Source organism: Triturus cristatus, chromosome 5_2, assembly GCF_964204655.1.
Source record: "Triturus cristatus chromosome 5_2, aTriCri1.1, whole genome shotgun sequence".
Classification (NCBI taxonomy): domain Eukaryota; kingdom Metazoa; phylum Chordata; class Amphibia; order Caudata; family Salamandridae; genus Triturus; species Triturus cristatus.
In genome coordinates this window covers 551,955,990-551,974,172 of record NC_140588.1, presented here as the reverse complement: position 1 = coordinate 551,974,172, position 18,183 = coordinate 551,955,990, and the positions used below count along the sequence as shown (strand labels likewise).

The 18,183-nt window shown below is 33.6% G+C and overlaps 13 non-coding genes across 13 annotated transcripts; 7 read left to right on the top strand and 6 right to left on the bottom strand.

The window, feature by feature from the left end:
- Positions 1–125: 125 nt before the first annotated feature.
- Positions 126–197, bottom strand: TRNAQ-UUG (transfer RNA glutamine (anticodon UUG)). Its single transcript has one exon. It is a non-coding gene; the product is annotated as a tRNA-Gln (tRNA).
- A 1,548-nt stretch (positions 198–1,745) lies between these two features.
- Positions 1,746–1,817, top strand: TRNAQ-CUG (transfer RNA glutamine (anticodon CUG)). Its single transcript has one exon. It is a non-coding gene; the product is annotated as a tRNA-Gln (tRNA).
- Positions 1,818–2,642: 825 nt separating this feature from the next.
- On the bottom strand, positions 2,643–2,714 carry TRNAQ-UUG (transfer RNA glutamine (anticodon UUG)). Its single transcript has one exon. It is a non-coding gene; the product is annotated as a tRNA-Gln (tRNA).
- Positions 2,715–4,262: 1,548 nt separating this feature from the next.
- On the top strand, positions 4,263–4,334 carry TRNAQ-CUG (transfer RNA glutamine (anticodon CUG)). Its single transcript has one exon. It is a non-coding gene; the product is annotated as a tRNA-Gln (tRNA).
- Positions 4,335–5,159: 825 nt separating this feature from the next.
- Positions 5,160–5,231, bottom strand: TRNAQ-UUG (transfer RNA glutamine (anticodon UUG)). Its single transcript has one exon. It is a non-coding gene; the product is annotated as a tRNA-Gln (tRNA).
- Positions 5,232–6,779: 1,548 nt separating this feature from the next.
- Positions 6,780–6,851, top strand: TRNAQ-CUG (transfer RNA glutamine (anticodon CUG)). The gene has a single exon. It is a non-coding gene; the product is annotated as a tRNA-Gln (tRNA).
- Positions 6,852–9,296: 2,445 nt separating this feature from the next.
- Positions 9,297–9,368, top strand: TRNAQ-CUG (transfer RNA glutamine (anticodon CUG)). Its single transcript has one exon. It is a non-coding gene; the product is annotated as a tRNA-Gln (tRNA).
- An 825-nt stretch (positions 9,369–10,193) lies between these two features.
- Positions 10,194–10,265, bottom strand: TRNAQ-UUG (transfer RNA glutamine (anticodon UUG)). Its single transcript has one exon. It is a non-coding gene; the product is annotated as a tRNA-Gln (tRNA).
- A 1,548-nt stretch (positions 10,266–11,813) lies between these two features.
- Positions 11,814–11,885, top strand: TRNAQ-CUG (transfer RNA glutamine (anticodon CUG)). The gene has a single exon. It is a non-coding gene; the product is annotated as a tRNA-Gln (tRNA).
- An 825-nt stretch (positions 11,886–12,710) lies between these two features.
- On the bottom strand, positions 12,711–12,782 carry TRNAQ-UUG (transfer RNA glutamine (anticodon UUG)). The gene has a single exon. It is a non-coding gene; the product is annotated as a tRNA-Gln (tRNA).
- Positions 12,783–14,330: 1,548 nt separating this feature from the next.
- TRNAQ-CUG (transfer RNA glutamine (anticodon CUG)) lies at positions 14,331–14,402 on the top strand. The gene has a single exon. It is a non-coding gene; the product is annotated as a tRNA-Gln (tRNA).
- Positions 14,403–16,848: 2,446 nt separating this feature from the next.
- Positions 16,849–16,920, top strand: TRNAQ-CUG (transfer RNA glutamine (anticodon CUG)). Its single transcript has one exon. It is a non-coding gene; the product is annotated as a tRNA-Gln (tRNA).
- Positions 16,921–17,745: 825 nt separating this feature from the next.
- On the bottom strand, positions 17,746–17,817 carry TRNAQ-UUG (transfer RNA glutamine (anticodon UUG)). The gene has a single exon. It is a non-coding gene; the product is annotated as a tRNA-Gln (tRNA).
- Between the last annotated feature and the right edge of the window lie 366 nt (positions 17,818–18,183).

Below are 18,183 nucleotides of genomic sequence, written 5' to 3'. Positions count from 1 at the left end.
ATTTGCTCACATCTAATAAACTTTTAGAGTATAATCAATAAATTAATTGTTCACCCTACCGGTATTAGATATGTGATATTAATGAATACACTTGAAAGAAAATGATTTGGTCAAGAGTCATAAAACGGTCCCACCGAGATTTGAACTCGGATCATTGGATTCAAAGTCCAAAGTGCTAACCATTACACCATGGAACCTCCCATGTGAAAGGAGCATAAACTGCTGCAGGAATGTGGAAATGTCAAAGTTTTTAATATTCTACTGTCAAAGAGAAACTGTATTGGATTGCTTTCCTATTCTGGTAAACTTTTGCATATTGAACTATGTTGGGGAAGGATGTTGCCCAAAAGACTCAAATAACGTTATAACTCTGTTGAACAGTGGTTTTTATGTGAGATAATATTTTTCAATGAAAGATAAGTTGCCCCCTGAGGCAAATCTCTTCTGTCAAAATGGAAAGCTCACCCTGGTACGGGAGGGTGGATGGTGTCATGGTTAGCACTCTGGACTCTGAAAACAGGGATCTGAGTACAAATTTCAGTGGGACTTATCTGAACTTTACAATTTTCTTTTCCATTCAGTTCTTAGAAGTTTTATTTGGAACAACATCACATTTACTTATAAACATGTAAAAATCAACCTGTACATATGTATCTCTGTATATATAGCTATATGTCTCTGTATATTTATAGGAAAACATAAACATATAGATTATAAAAATAAATATAATTAGTGGAGGTGAAAATCATGAACAGTTGTTGCCTCTCAGCATTTGAAACATGAGTTTCTACTTCTTTCTCTTTTATATGTCCTGAAATTGAGATAGTCACTTTTTACTCAGTATTGATCCAACAATACAGTTTATGTATATAAAGCATATCATATGATTTGTGAACAATGTTCAAAAATTAGAATTTGATCAGTACCTGTGATGCCTCCGACCAAAAGCTTATATTTTACGATTGGAGATCAACTGTTGTAAATCAGCATGAAAAACATTTTCTTTTCACGATTTCCATACTAATATAAAACAACATTTTTACTAGCTGAATGAGATCATCATTTGGGTTCCTCTATGTTTGATTGAAGAAAACTTCTCATTCAAAATGTGCTATTTTCGCCTTATCAATAGCGGGAAAGCTTAAAAAAGTGATGCTGTGAATCACCCATCTGAAATGCGTTTGAGAAAATCAGAATATGATTTTATAATGGCTAACTACTTTGTGAAGAAATTTGATGTCAAAGTATTTTAAAGTTTGTATTGATGTAACTTGTTCAAGCTGATGGACATTTTGAAAGCATTCAATAATTGACTATTTCAACCTACTGGTGTTGGATTTGAGCTATCAATGAACAAAGATGAAGAAATGGAAAAGCTCAAGAGTAATAAAAAAAGTCCCTCCAAGGTTTCAAATCGGATCATTGGATGCAAAGTCCAAATTGCCAACCATTGCTCTATGGAGCCACCCATGCAGGAGACAGAGACATTGCTTCAGTAGTCTGGAAATGTAGACTGTTTTATTATGCTACAGGCAAAGATGAACAGTGTGATATAACTTTTATATTCAGATAAACATTTGAATATTTAACACTTTTATAGAGAATATAGCTGAAAAGAATCAAATCACATTAAAGCTCTATCCACTATGACCATTCAAATGAGATATCTTTTTATCAATATAAGAGAAGGCCATCACTGATGCGCTCTCTTTTGTCTCAATGGAAAAGTCACTCTTGTGTGAGAGGGTTCCATGGTGTAATGGTTAGCACTCTGGACTCTGAATCCAGCGATCCGAGTTCAAATCTCGGTGGGACCTACTACAATTATGAGATTCACTGTTTAACTCATTTTTTAGAATTTGGTCTAGAAAAAACATAATATCAATGTTTTATACTGATGCGTATGAACGCATAAGTATGTATAGATGCATACATAGCTTTATCCGTCTAGATAGCTGTTAGACAATATGAACATATCAATTATTCATTAACATAAATATTGAAGCTGAACCTAGAAACTGTTCTTTCACATCCACATTGTAAACATGAGTTTATTTTCCTTTCTCATCTATATGGCCAGTAATGAGATAGTTCATTTTTGCTGATTTCTTAGCTGACAACATGCTGGACTTACACAGTGCATTTCATTGTGAATGTCTTTAAAAGTGAATTTCAGATTCACACCTTTGACATGTCTTTCAAAAGATTCAACTTTTTTGGTTGTGGATTTACTGTTGAAAATCAGTGTGTAAAATCTTTGTACGTCTGAATTTCAAGATTATTATTCAAACTGCACATCTTCGGTCCCCGTAATACAAAGTTTGACTCCTCAAGTTTTGTTTTAATGAATGCTTTGCAATGAAAAAGTTCCTTGTTCGCCTTAACAATAACAGTAAGATTTTAAAAAGTAATGTCTTGCATCAGGCCCCTGTGATGAGTTTGAGAAACCAGAGTGAGTTTGTAAAATCTCTCATTATTTTGAGCCTTTTAGTTTCCAGGTATTGTAAAATTTCTATTATTTGCTCACATCTAATAAACTTTTAGAGTATAATCAATAAATTAATTGTTCACCCTACCGGTATTAGATATGTGATATTAATGAATACACTTGAAAGAAAATGATTTGGTCAAGAGTCATAAAACGGTCCCACCGAGATTTGAACTCGGATCATTGGATTCAAAGTCCAAAGTGCTAACCATTACACCATGGAACCTCCCATGTGAAAGGAGCATAAACTGCTGCAGGAATGTGGAAATGTCAAAGTTTTTAATATTCTACTGTCAAAGAGAAACTGTATTGGATTGCTTTCCTATTCTGGTAAACTTTTGCATATTGAACTATGTTGGGGAAGGATGTTGCCCAAAAGACTCAAATAACATTATAACTCTGTTGAACAGTGGTTTTTATGTGAGATAATATTTTTCAATGAAAGATAAGTTGCCCCCTGAGGCAAATCTCTTCTGTCAAAATGGAAAGCTCACCCTGGTACGGGAGGGTGGATGGTGTCATGGTTAGCACTCTGGACTCTGAAAACAGGGATCTGAGTACAAATTTCAGTGGGACTTATCTGAACTTTACAATTTTCTTTTCCATTCAGTTCCTAGAAGTTTTATTTGGAACAACATCACATTTACTTATAAACATGTAAAAATCAACCTGTACATATGTATCTCTGTATATATAGCTATATGTCTCTGTATATTTATAGGAAAATATAAACATATAGATTATAAAAATAAATATAATTAGTGGAGGTGAAAATCATGAACAGTTGTTGCCTCTCAGCATTTGAAACATGAGTTTCTACTTCTTTCTCTTTTATATGTCCTGAAATTGAGATAGTCACTTTTTACTCAGTATTGATCCAACAATACAGTTTATGTATATAAAGCATATCATATGATTTGTGAACAATGTTCAAAAATTAGAATTTGATCAGTACCTGTGATGCCTCCGACCAAAAGCTTATATTTTACGATTGGAGATCAACTGTTGTAAATCAGCATGAAAAACATTTTCTTTTCACGATTTCCATACTAATATAAAACAACATTTTTACTAGCTGAATGAGATCATCATTTGGGTTCCTCTATGTTTGATTGAAGAAAACTTCTCATTCAAAATGTGCTATTTTCGCCTTATCAATAGCGGGAAAGCTTAAAAAAGTGATGCTGTGAATCACCCATCTGAAATGCGTTTGAGAAAATCAGAATATGATTTTATAATGGCTAACTACTTTGTGAAGAAATTTGATGTCAAAGTATTTTAAAGTTTGTATTGATGCAACTTGTTCAAGCTGATGGACATTTTGAAAGCATTCAATAATTGACTATTTCAACCTACTGGTGTTGGATTTGAGCTATCAATGAACAAAGATGAAGAAATGGAAAAGCTCAAGAGTAATAAAAAAAGTCCCTCCAAGGTTTCAAATCGGATCATTGGATGCAAAGTCCAAATTGCCAACCATTGCTCTATGGAGCCACCCATGCAGGAGACAGAGACATTGCTTCAGTAGTCTGGAAATGTAGACTGTTTTATTATGCTACAGGCAAAGATGAACAGTGTGATATAACTTTTATATTCAGATAAACATTTGAATATTTAACACTTTTATAGAGAATATAGCTGAAAAGAATCAAATCACATTAAAGCTCTATCCACTATGACCATTCAAATGAGATATCTTTTTATCAATATAAGAGAAGGCCATCACTGATGCGCTCTCTTTTGTCTCAATGGAAAAGTCACTCTTGTGTGAGAGGGTTCCATGGTGTAATGGTTAGCACTCTGGACTCTGAATCCAGTGATCCGAGTTCAAATCTCGGTGGGACCTACTACAATTATGAGATTCACTGTTTAACTCATTTTTTAGAATTTGGTCTAGAAAAAACATAATATCAATGTTTTATACTGATGCGTATGAACGCATAAGTATGTATAGATGCATACATAGCTTTATCCGTCTAGATAGCTGTTAGACAATATGAACATATCAATTATTCATTAACATAAATATTGAAGCTGAACCTAGAAACTGTTCTTTCACATCCACATTGTAAACATGAGTTTATTTTCCTTTCTCATCTATATGGCCAGTAATGAGATAGTTCATTTTTGCTGATTTCTTAGCTGACAACATGCTGGACTTACACAGTGCATTTCATTGTGAATGTCTTTAAAAGTGAATTTCAGATTCACACCTTTGACATGTCTTTCAAAAGATTCAACTTTTTTGGTTGTGGATTTACTGTTGAAAATCAGTGTGTAAAATCTTTGTACGTCTGAATTTCAAGATTATTATTCAGACTGCACATCTTCGGTCCCCGTAATACAAAGTTTGACTCCTCAAGTTTTGTTTTAATGAATGCTTTGCAATGAAAAAGTTCCTTGTTCGCCGTAACAATAACAGTAAGATGTTAAAAAGTAATGTCTTGCATCAGGCCCCTGTGATGAGTTTGAGAAACCAGAGTGAGTTTGTAAAATCTCTCATTATTTTGAGCCATTTAGTTTCCAGGTATTGTAAAATTTCTATTATTTGCTCACATCTAATAAACTTTTAGAGTATAATCAATAAATTAATTGTTCACCCTTCCGGTATTAGATATGTGATATTAATGAATACACTTGAAAGAAAATGATTTGGTCAAGAGTCATAAAATGGTCCCACCGAGATTTGAACTCGGATCATTGGATTCAAAGTCCAAAGTGCTAACCCTTACACCATGGAACCTCCCATGTGAAAGGAGCATAAACTGCTGCAGGAATGTGGAAATGTCAAAGTTTTTAATATTCTACTGTCAAAGAGAAACTGTATTGGATTGCTTTCCTATTCTGGTAAACTTTTGCATATTGAACTATGTTGGGGAAGGATGTTGCCCAAAAGACTCAAATAACGTTATAACTCTGTTGAACAGTGGTTTTTATGTGAGATAATATTTTTCAATGAAAGATAAGTTGCCCCCTGAGGCAAATCTCTTCTGTCAAAATGGAAAGCTCACCCTGGTACGGGAGGGTGGATGGTGTCATGGTTAGCACTCTGGACTCTGAAAACAGGGATCTGAGTACAAATTTCAGTGGGACCTATCTGAACTTTACAATTTTCTTTTCCATTCAGTTCTTAGAAGTTTTATTTGGAACAACATCACATTTACTTATAAACATGTAAAAATCAACCTGTACATATGTATCTCTGTATATATAGCTATATGTCTCTGTATATTTATAGGAAAACATAAACATATAGATTATAAAAATAAATATAATTAGTGGAGGTGAAAATCATGAACAGTTGTTGCCTCTCAGCATTTGAAACATGAGTTTCTACTTCTTTCTCTTTTATATGTCCTGAAATTGAGATAGTCACTTTTTACTCAGTATTGATCCAACAATACAGTTTATGTATATAAAGCATATCATATGATTTGTGAACAATGTTCAAAAATTAGAATTTGATCAGTACCTGTGATGCCTCCGACCAAAAGCTTATATTTTACGATTGGAGATCAACTGTTGTAAATCAGCATGAAAAACATTTTCTTTTCACGATTTCCATACTAATATAAAACAACATTTTTACTAGCTGAATGAGATCATCATTTGGGTTCCTCTATGTTTGATTGAAGAAAACTTCTCATTCAAAATGTGCTATTTTCGCCTTATCAATAGCGGGAAAGCTTAAAAAAGTGATGCTGTGAATCACCCATCTGAAATGCGTTTGAGAAAATCAGAATATGATTTTATAATGGCTAACTACTTTGTGAAGAAATTTGATGTCAAAGTATTTTAAAGTTTGTATTGATGCAACTTGTTCAAGCTGATGGACATTTTGAAAGCATTCAATAATTGACTATTTCAACCTACTGGTGTTGGATTTGAGCTATCAATGAACAAAGATGAAGAAATGGAAAAGCTCAAGAGTAATAAAAAAAGTCCCTCCAAGGTTTCAAATCGGATCATTGGATGCAAAGTCCAAATTGCCAACCATTGCTCTATGGAGCCACCCATGCAGGAGACAGAGACATTGCTTCAGTAGTCTGGAAATGTAGACTGTTTTATTATGCTACAGGCAAAGATGAACAGTGTGATATAACTTTTATATTCAGATAAACATTTGAATATTTAACACTTTTATAGAGAATATAGCTGAAAAGAATCAAATCACATTAAAGCTCTATCCACTATGACCATTCAAATGAGATATCTTTTTATCAATATAAGAGAAGGCCATCACTGATGCGCTCTCTTTTGTCTCAATGGAAAAGTCACTCTTGTGTGAGAGGGTTCCATGGTGTAATGGTTAGCACTCTGGACTCTGAATCCAGCGATCTGAGTTCAAATCTCGGTGGGACCTACTACAATTATGAGATTCACTGTTTAACTCATTTTTTAGAATTTGGTCTAGAAAAAACATAATATCAATGTTTTATACTGATGCGTATGAACGCATAAGTATGTATAGATGCATACATAGCTTTATCTGTCTAGATAGCTGTTAGACAATATGAACATATCAATTATTCATTAACATAAATATTGAAGCTGAACCTAGAAACTGTTCTTTCACATCCACATTGTAAACATGAGTTTATTTTCCTTTCTCATCTATATGGCCAGTAATGAGATAGTTCATTTTTGCTGATTTCTTAGCTGACAACATGCTGGACTTACACAGTGCATTTCATTGTGAATGTCTTTAAAAGTGAATTTCAGATTCACACCTTTGACATGTCTTTCAAAAGATTCAACTTTTTTGGTTGTGGATTTACTGTTGAAAATCAGTGTGTAAAATCTTTGTACGTCTGAATTTCAAGATTATTATTCAGACTGCACATCTTCGGTCCCCGTAATACAAAGTTTGACTCCTCAAGTTTTGTTTTAATGAATGCTTTGCAATGAAAAAGTTCCTTGTTCGCCTTAACAATAACAGTAAGATTTTAAAAAGTAATGTCTTGCATCAGGCCCCTGTGATGAGTTTGAGAAACCAGAGTGAGTTTGTAAAATCTCTCATTATTTTGAGCCATTTAGTTTCCAGGTATTGTAAAATTTCTATTATTTGCTCACATCTAATAAACTTTTAGAGTATAATCAATAAATTAATTGTTCACCCTACCGGTATTAGATATGTGATATTAATGAATACACTTGAAAGAAAATGATTTGGTCAAGAGTCATAAAATGGTCCCACCGAGATTTGAACTCGGATCATTGGATTCAAAGTCCAAAGTGCTAACTATTACACCATGGAACCTCCCATGTGAAAGGAGCATAAACTGCTGCAGGAATGTGGAAATGTCAAAGTTTTTAATATTCTACTGTCAAAGAGAAACTGTATTGGATTGCTTTCCTATTCTGGTAAACTTTTGCATATTGAACTATGTTGGGGAAGGATGTTGCCCAAAAGACTCAAATAACGTTATAACTCTGTTGAACAGTGGTTTTTATGTGAGATAATATTTTTCAATGAAAGATAAGTTGCCCCCTGAGGCAAATCTCTTCTGTCAAAATGGAAAGCTCACCCTGGTACGGGAGGGTGGATGGTGTCATGGTTAGCACTCTGGACTCTGAAAACAGGGATCTGAGTACAAATTTCAGTGGGACTTATCTGAACTTTACAATTTTCTTTTCCATTCAGTTCTTAGAAGTTTTATTTGGAACAACATCACATTTACTTATAAACATGTAAAAATCAACCTGTACATATGTATCTCTGTATATATAGCTATATGTCTCTGTATATTTATAGGAAAACATAAACATATAGATTATAAAAATAAATATAATTAGTGGAGGTGAAAATCATGAACAGTTGTTGCCTCTCAGCATTTGAAACATGAGTTTCTACTTCTTTCTCTTTTATATGTCCTGAAATTGAGATAGTCACTTTTTACTCAGTATTGATCCAACAATACAGTTTATGTATATAAAGCATATCATATGATTTGTGAACAATGTTCAAAAATTAGAATTTGATCAGTACCTGTGATGCCTCCGACCAAAAGCTTATATTTTACGATTGGAGATCAACTGTTGTAAATCAGCATGAAAAACATTTTCTTTTCACGATTTCCATACTAATATAAAACAACATTTTTACTAGCTGAATGAGATCATCATTTGGGTTCCTCTATGTTTGATTGAAGAAAACTTCTCATTCAAAATGTGCTATTTTCGCCTTATCAATAGCGGGAAAGCTTAAAAAAGTGATGCTGTGAATCACCCATCTGAAATGCGTTTGAGAAAATCAGAATATGATTTTATAATGGCTAACTACTTTGTGAAGAAATTTGATGTCAAAGTATTTTAAAGTTTGTATTGATGCAACTTGTTCAAGCTGATGGACATTTTGAAAGCATTCAATAATTGACTATTTCAACCTACTGGTGTTGGATTTGAGCTATCAATGAACAAAGATGAAGAAATGGAAAAGCTCAAGAGTAATAAAAAAAGTCCCTCCAAGGTTTCAAATCGGATCATTGGATGCAAAGTCCAAATTGCCAACCATTGCTCTATGGAGCCACCCATGCAGGAGACAGAGACATTGCTTCAGTAGTCTGGAAATGTAGACTGTTTTATTATGCTACAGGCAAAGATGAACAGTGTGATATAACTTTTATATTCAGATAAACATTTGAATATTTAACACTTTTATAGAGAATATAGCTGAAAAGAATCAAATCACATTAAAGCTCTATCCACTATGACCATTCAAATGAGATATCTTTTTATCAATATAAGAGAAGGCCATCACTGATGCGCTCTCTTTTGTCTCAATGGAAAAGTCACTCTTGTGTGAGAGGGTTCCATGGTGTAATGGTTAGCACTCTGGACTCTGAATCCAGCGATCCGAGTTCAAATCTCGGTGGGACCTACTACAATTATGAGATTCACTGTTTAACTCATTTTTTAGACTTTGGTCTAGAAAAAACATAATATCAATGTTTTATACTGATGCGTATGAACGCATAAGTATGTATAGATGCATACATAGCTTTATCTGTCTAGATAGCTGTTAGACAATATGAACATATCAATTATTCATTAACATAAATATTGAAGCTGAACCTAGAAACTGTTCTTTCACATCCACATTGTAAACATGAGTTTATTTTCCTTTCTCATCTATATGGCCAGTAATGAGATAGTTCATTTTTGCTGATTTCTTAGCTGACAACATGCTGGACTTACACAGTGCATTTCATTGTGAATGTCTTTAAAAGTGAATTTCAGATTCACACCTTTGACATGTCTTTCAAAAGATTCAACTTTTTTGGTTGTGGATTTACTGTTGAAAATCAGTGTGTAAAATCTTTGTACGTCTGAATTTCAAGATTATTATTCAGACTGCACATCTTCGGTCCCCGTAATACAAAGTTTGACTCCTCAAGTTTTGTTTTAATGAATGCTTTGCAATGAAAAAGTTCCTTGTTCGCCCTAACAATAACAGTAAGATTTTAAAAAGTAATGTCTTGCATCAGGCCCCTGTGATGAGTTTGAGAAACCAGAGTGAGTTTGTAAAATCTCTCATTATTTTGAGCCATTTAGTTTCCAGGTATTGTAAAATTTCTATTATTTGCTCACATCTAATAAACTTTTAGAGTATAATCAATAAATTAATTGTTCACCCTTCCGGTATTAGATATGTGATATTAATGAATACACTTGAAAGAAAATGATTTGGTCAAGAGTCATAAAATGGTCCCACCGAGATTTGAACTCGGATCATTGGATTCAAAGTCCAAAGTGCTAACCATTACACCATGGAACCTCCCATGTGAAAGGAGCATAAACTGCTGCAGGAATGTGGAAATGTCAAAGTTTTTAATATTCTACTGTCAAAGAGAAACTGTATTGGATTGCTTTCCTATTCTGGTAAACTTTTGCATATTGAACTATGTTGGGGAAGGATGTTGCCCAAAAGACTCAAATAACGTTATAACTCTGTTGAACAGTGGTTTTTATGTGAGATAATATTTTTCAATGAAAGATAAGTTGCCCCCTGAGGCAAATCTCTTCTGTCAAAATGGAAAGCTCACCCTGGTACGGGAGGGTGGATGGTGTCATGGTTAGCACTCTGGACTCTGAAAACAGGGATCTGAGTACAAATTTCAGTGGGACTTATCTGAACTTTACAATTTTCTTTTCCATTCAGTTCTTAGAAGTTTTATTTGGAACAACATCACATTTACTTATAAACATGTAAAAATCAACCTGTACATATGTATCTCTGTATATATAGCTATATGTCTCTGTATATTTATAGGAAAACATAAACATATAGATTATAAAAATAAATATAATTAGTGGAGGTGAAAATCATGAACAGTTGTTGCCTCTCAGCATTTGAAACATGAGTTTCTACTTCTTTCTCTTTTATATGTCCTGAAATTGAGATAGTCACTTTTTACTCAGTATTGATCCAACAATACAGTTTATGTATATAAAGCATATCATATGATTTGTGAACAATGTTCAAAAATTAGAATTTGATCAGTACCTGTGATGCCTCCGACCAAAAGCTTATATTTTACGATTGGAGATCAACTGTTGTAAATCAGCATGAAAAACATTTTCTTTTCACGATTTCCATACTAATATAAAACAACATTTTTACTAGCTGAATGAGATCATCATTTGGGTTCCTCTATGTTTGATTGAAGAAAACTTCTCATTCAAAATGTGCTATTTTCGCCTTATCAATAGCGGGAAAGCTTAAAAAAGTGATGCTGTGAATCACCCATCTGAAATGCGTTTGAGAAAATCAGAATATGATTTTATAATGGCTAACTACTTTGTGAAGAAATTTGATGTCAAAGTATTTTAAAGTTTGTATTGATGTAACTTGTTCAAGCTGATGGACATTTTGAAAGCATTCAATAATTGACTATTTCAACCTACTGGTGTTGGATTTGAGCTATCAATGAACAAAGATGAAGAAATGGAAAAGCTCAAGAGTAATAAAAAAAGTCCCTCCAAGGTTTCAAATCGGATCATTGGATGCAAAGTCCAAATTGCCAACCATTGCTCTATGGAGCCACCCATGCAGGAGACAGAGACATTGCTTCAGTAGTCTGGAAATGTAGACTGTTTTATTATGCTACAGGCAAAGATGAACAGTGTGATATAACTTTTATATTCAGATAAACATTTGAATATTTAACACTTTTATAGAGAATATAGCTGAAAAGAATCAAATCACATTAAAGCTCTATCCACTATGACCATTCAAATGAGATATCTTTTTATCAATATAAGAGAAGGCCATCACTGATGCGCTCTCTTTTGTCTCAATGGAAAAGTCACTCTTGTGTGAGAGGGTTCCATGGTGTAATGGTTAGCACTCTGGACTCTGAATCCAGCGATCCGAGTTCAAATCTCGGTGGGACCTACTACAATTATGAGATTCACTGTTTAACTCATTTTTTAGAATTTGGTCTAGAAAAAACATAATATCAATGTTTTATACTGATGCGTATGAACGCATAAGTATGTATAGATGCATACATAGCTTTATCCGTCTAGATAGCTGTTAGACAATATGAACATATCAATTATTCATTAACATAAATATTGAAGCTGAACCTAGAAACTGTTCTTTCACATCCACATTGTAAACATGAGTTTATTTTCCTTTCTCATCTATATGGCCAGTAATGAGATAGTTCATTTTTGCTGATTTCTTAGCTGACAACATGCTGGACTTACACAGTGCATTTTATTGTGAATGTCTTTAAAAGTGAATTTCAGATTCACACCTTTGACATGTCTTTCAAAAGATTCAACTTTTTTGGTTGTGGATTTACTGTTGAAAATCAGTGTGTAAAATCTTTGTACGTCTGAATTTCAAGATTATTATTCAAACTGCACATCTTCGGTCCCCGTAATACAAAGTTTGACTCCTCAAGTTTTGTTTTAATGAATGCTTTGCAATGAAAAAGTTCCTTGTTCGCCTTAACAATAACAGTAAGATTTTAAAAAGTAATGTCTTGCATCAGGCCCCTGTGATGAGTTTGAGAAACCAGAGTGAGTTTGTAAAATCTCTCATTATTTTGAGCCTTTTAGTTTCCAGGTATTGTAAAATTTCTATTATTTGCTCACATCTAATAAACTTTTAGAGTATAATCAATAAATTAATTGTTCACCCTACCGGTATTAGATATGTGATATTAATGAATACACTTGAAAGAAAATGATTTGGTCAAGAGTCATAAAACGGTCCCACCGAGATTTGAACTCGGATCATTGGATTCAAAGTCCAAAGTGCTAACCATTACACCATGGAACCTCCCATGTGAAAGGAGCATAAACTGCTGCAGGAATGTGGAAATGTCAAAGTTTTTAATATTCTACTGTCAAAGAGAAACTGTATTGGATTGCTTTCCTATTCTGGTAAACTTTTGCATATTGAACTATGTTGGGGAAGGATGTTGCCCAAAAGACTCAAATAACATTATAACTCTGTTGAACAGTGGTTTTTATGTGAGATAATATTTTTCAATGAAAGATAAGTTGCCCCCTGAGGCAAATCTCTTCTGTCAAAATGGAAAGCTCACCCTGGTACGGGAGGGTGGATGGTGTCATGGTTAGCACTCTGGACTCTGAAAACAGGGATCTGAGTACAAATTTCAGTGGGACTTATCTGAACTTTACAATTTTCTTTTCCATTCAGTTCCTAGAAGTTTTATTTGGAACAACATCACATTTACTTATAAACATGTAAAAATCAACCTGTACATATGTATCTCTGTATATATAGCTATATGTCTCTGTATATTTATAGGAAAATATAAACATATAGATTATAAAAATAAATATAATTAGTGGAGGTGAAAATCATGAACAGTTGTTGCCTCTCAGCATTTGAAACATGAGTTTCTACTTCTTTCTCTTTTATATGTCCTGAAATTGAGATAGTCACTTTTTACTCAGTATTGATCCAACAATACAGTTTATGTATATAAAGCATATCATATGATTTGTGAACAATGTTCAAAAATTAGAATTTGATCAGTACCTGTGATGCCTCCGACCAAAAGCTTATATTTTACGATTGGAGATCAACTGTTGTAAATCAGCATGAAAAACATTTTCTTTTCACGATTTCCATACTAATATAAAACAACATTTTTACTAGCTGAATGAGATCATCATTTGGGTTCCTCTATGTTTGATTGAAGAAAACTTCTCATTCAAAATGTGCTATTTTCGCCTTATCAATAGCGGGAAAGCTTAAAAAAGTGATGCTGTGAATCACCCATCTGAAATGCGTTTGAGAAAATCAGAATATGATTTTATAATGGCTAACTACTTTGTGAAGAAATTTGATGTCAAAGTATTTTAAAGTTTGTATTGATGCAACTTGTTCAAGCTGATGGACATTTTGAAAGCATTCAATAATTGACTATTTCAACCTACTGGTGTTGGATTTGAGCTATCAATGAACAAAGATGAAGAAATGGAAAAGCTCAAGAGTAATAAAAAAAGTCCCTCCAAGGTTTCAAATCGGATCATTGGATGCAAAGTCCAAATTGCCAACCATTGCTCTATGGAGCCACCCATGCAGGAGACAGAGACATTGCTTCAGTAGTCTGGAAATGTAGACTGTTTTATTATGCTACAGGCAAAGATGAACAGTGTGATATAACTTTTATATTCAGATAAACATTTGAATATTTAACACTTTTATAGAGAATATAGCTGAAAAGAATCAAATCACATTAAAGCTCTATCCACTATGACCATTCAAATGAGATATCTTTTTATCAATATAAGAGAAGGCCATCACTGATGCGCTCTCTTTTGTCTCAATGGAAAAGTCACTCTTGTGTGAGAGGGTTCCATGGTGTAATGGTTAGCACTCTGGACTCTGAATCCAGTGATCCGAGTTCAAATCTCGGTGGGACCTACTACAATTATGAGATTCACTGTTTAACTCATTTTTTTAGAATTTGGTCTAGAAAAAACATAATATCAATGTTTTATACTGATGCGTATGAACGCATAAGTATGTATAGATGCATACATAGCTTTATCCGTCTAGATAGCTGTTAGGCAATATGAACATATCAATTATTCATTAACATAAATATTGAAGCTGAACCTAGAAACTGTTCTTTCACATCCACATTGTAAACATGAGTTTATTTTCCTTTCTCATCTATATGGCCAGTAATGAGATAGTTCATTTTTGCTGATTTCTTAGCTGACAACATGCTGGACTTACACAGTGCATTTCATTGTGAATGTCTTTAAAAGTGAATTTCAGATTCACACCTTTGACATGTCTTTCAAAAGATTCAACTTTTTTGGTTGTGGATTTACTGTTGAAAATCAGTGTGTAAAATCTTTGTACGTCTGAATTTCAAGATTATTATTCAGACTGCACATCTTCGGTCCCCGTAATACAAAGTTTGACTCCTCAAGTTTTGTTTTAATGAATGCTTTGCAATGAAAAAGTTCCTTGTTCGCCTTAACAATAACAGTAAGATTTTAAAAAGTAATGTCTTGCATCAGGCCCCTGTGATGAGTTTGAGAAACCAGAGTGAGTTTGTAAAATCTCTCATTATTTTGAGCCATTTAGTTTCCAGGTATTGTAAAATTTCTATTATTTGCTCACATCTAATAAACTTTTAGAGTATAATCAATAAATTAATTGTTCACCCTTCCGGTATTAGATATGTGATATTAATGAATACACTTGAAAGAAAATGATTTGGTCAAGAGTCATAAAATGGTCCCACCGAGATTTGAACTCGGATCATTGGATTCAAAGCCCAAAGTGCTAACCATTACACCATGGAACCTCCCATGTGAAAGGAGCATAAACTGCTGCAGGAATGTGGAAATGTCAAAGTTTTTAATATTCTACTGTCAAAGAGAAACTGTATTGGATTGCTTTCCTATTCTGGTAAACTTTTGCATATTGAACTATGTTGGGGAAGGATGTTGCCCAAAAGACTCAAATAACGTTATAACTCTGTTGAACAGTGGTTTTTATGTGAGATAATATTTTTCAATGAAAGATAAGTTGCCCCCTGAGGCAAATCTCTTCTGTCAAAATGGAAAGCTCACCCTGGTACGGGAGGGTGGATGGTGTCATGGTTAGCACTCTGGACTCTGAAAACAGGGATCTGAGTACAAATTTCAGTGGGACTTATCTGAACTTTACAATTTTCTTTTCCATTCAGTTCTTAGAAGTTTTATTTGGAACAACATCACATTTACTTATAAACATGTAAAAATCAACCTGTACATATGTATCTCTGTATATATAGCTATATGTCTCTGTATATTTATAGGAAAACATAAACATATAGATTATAAAAATAAATATAATTAGTGGAGGTGAAAATCATGAACAGTTGTTGCCTCTCAGCATTTGAAACATGAGTTTCTACTTCTTTCTCTTTTATATGTCCTGAAATTGAGATAGTCACTTTTTACTCAGTATTGATCCAACAATACAGTTTATGTATATAAAGCATATCATATGATTTGTGAACAATGTTCAAAAATTAGAATTTGATCAGTACCTGTGATGCCTCCGACCAAAAGCTTATATTTTACGATTGGAGATCAACTGTTGTAAATCAGCATGAAAAACATTTTCTTTTCACGATTTCCATACTAATATAAAACAACATTTTTACTAGCTGAATGAGATCATCATTTGGGTTCCTCTATGTTTGATTGAAGAAAACTTCTCATTCAAAATGTGCTATTTTCGCCTTATCAATAGCGGGAAAGCTTAAAAAAGTGATGCTGTGAATCACCCATCTGAAATGCGTTTGAGAAAATCAGAATATGATTTTATAATGGCTAACTACTTTGTGAAGAAATTTGATGTCAAAGTATTTTAAAGTTTGTATTGATGTAACTTGTTCAAGCTGATGGACATTTTGAAAGCATTCAATAATTGACTATTTCAACCTACTGGTGTTGGATTTGAGCTATCAATGAACAAAGATGAAGAAATGGAAAAGCTCAAGAGTAATAAAAAAAGTCCCTCCAAGGTTTCAAATCGGATCATTGGATGCAAAGTCCAAATTGCCAACCATTGCTCTATGGAGCCACCCATGCAGGAGACAGAGACATTGCTTCAGTAGTCTGGAAATGTAGACTGTTTTATTATGCTACAGGCAAAGATGAACAGTGTGATATAACTTTTATATTCAGATAAACATTTGAATATTTAACACTTTTATAGAGAATATAGCTGAAAAGAATCAAATCACATTAAAGCTCTATCCACTATGACCATTCAAATGAGATATCTTTTTATCAATATAAGAGAAGGCCATCACTGATGCGCTCTCTTTTGTCTCAATGGAAAAGTCACTCTTGTGTGAGAGGGTTCCATGGTGTAATGGTTAGCACTCTGGACTCTGAATCCAGCGATCCGAGTTCAAATCTCGGTGGGACCTACTACAATTATGAGATTCACTGTTTAACTCATTTTTTAGAATTTGGTCTAGAAAAAACATAATATCAATGTTTTATACTGATGCGTATGAACGCATAAGTATGTATAGATGCATACATAGCTTTATCCGTCTAGATAGCTGTTAGACAATATGAACATATCAATTATTCATTAACATAAATATTGAAGCTGAACCTAGAAACTGTTCTTTCACATCCACATTGTAAACATGAGTTTATTTTCCTTTCTCATCTATATGGCCAGTAATGAGATAGTTCATTTTTGCTGATTTCTTAGCTGACAACATGCTGGACTTACACAGTGCATTTCATTGTGAATGTCTTTAAAAGTGAATTTCAGATTCACACCTTTGACATGTCTTTCAAAAGATTCAACTTTTTTGGTTGTGGATTTACTGTTGAAAATCAGTGTGTAAAATCTTTGTACGTCTGAATTTCAAGATTATTATTCAAACTGCACATCTTCGGTCCCCGTAATACAAAGTTTGACTCCTCAAGTTTTGTTTTAATGAATGCTTTGCAATGAAAAAGTTCCTTGTTCGCCTTAACAATAACAGTAAGATTTTAAAAAGTAATGTCTTGCATCAGGCCCCTGTGATGAGTTTGAGAAACCAGAGTGAGTTTGTAAAATCTCTCATTATTTTGAGCCTTTTAGTTTCCAGGTATTGTAAAATTTCTATTATTTGCTCACATCTAATAAACTTTTAGAGTATAATCAATAAATTAATTGTTCACCCTACCGGTATTAGATATGTGATATTAATGAATACACTTGAAAGAAAATGATTTGGTCAAGAGTCATAAAACGGTCCCACCGAGATTTGAACTCGGATCATTGGATTCAAAGTCCAAAGTGCTAACCATTACACCATGGAACCTCCCATGTGAAAGGAGCATAAACTGCTGCAGGAATGTGGAAATGTCAAAGTTTTTAATATTCTACTGTCAAAGAGAAACTGTATTGGATTGCTTTCCTATTCTGGTAAACTTTTGCATATTGAACTATGTTGGGGAAGGATGTTGCCCAAAAGACTCAAATAACATTATAACTCTGTTGAACAGTGGTTTTTATGTGAGATAATATTTTTCAATGAAAGATAAGTTGCCCCCTGAGGCAAATCTCTTCTGTCAAAATGGAAAGCTCACCCTGGTACGGGAGGGTGGATGGTGTCATGGTTAGCACTCTGGACTCTGAAAACAGGGATCTGAGTACAAATTTCAGTGGGACTTATCTGAACTTTACA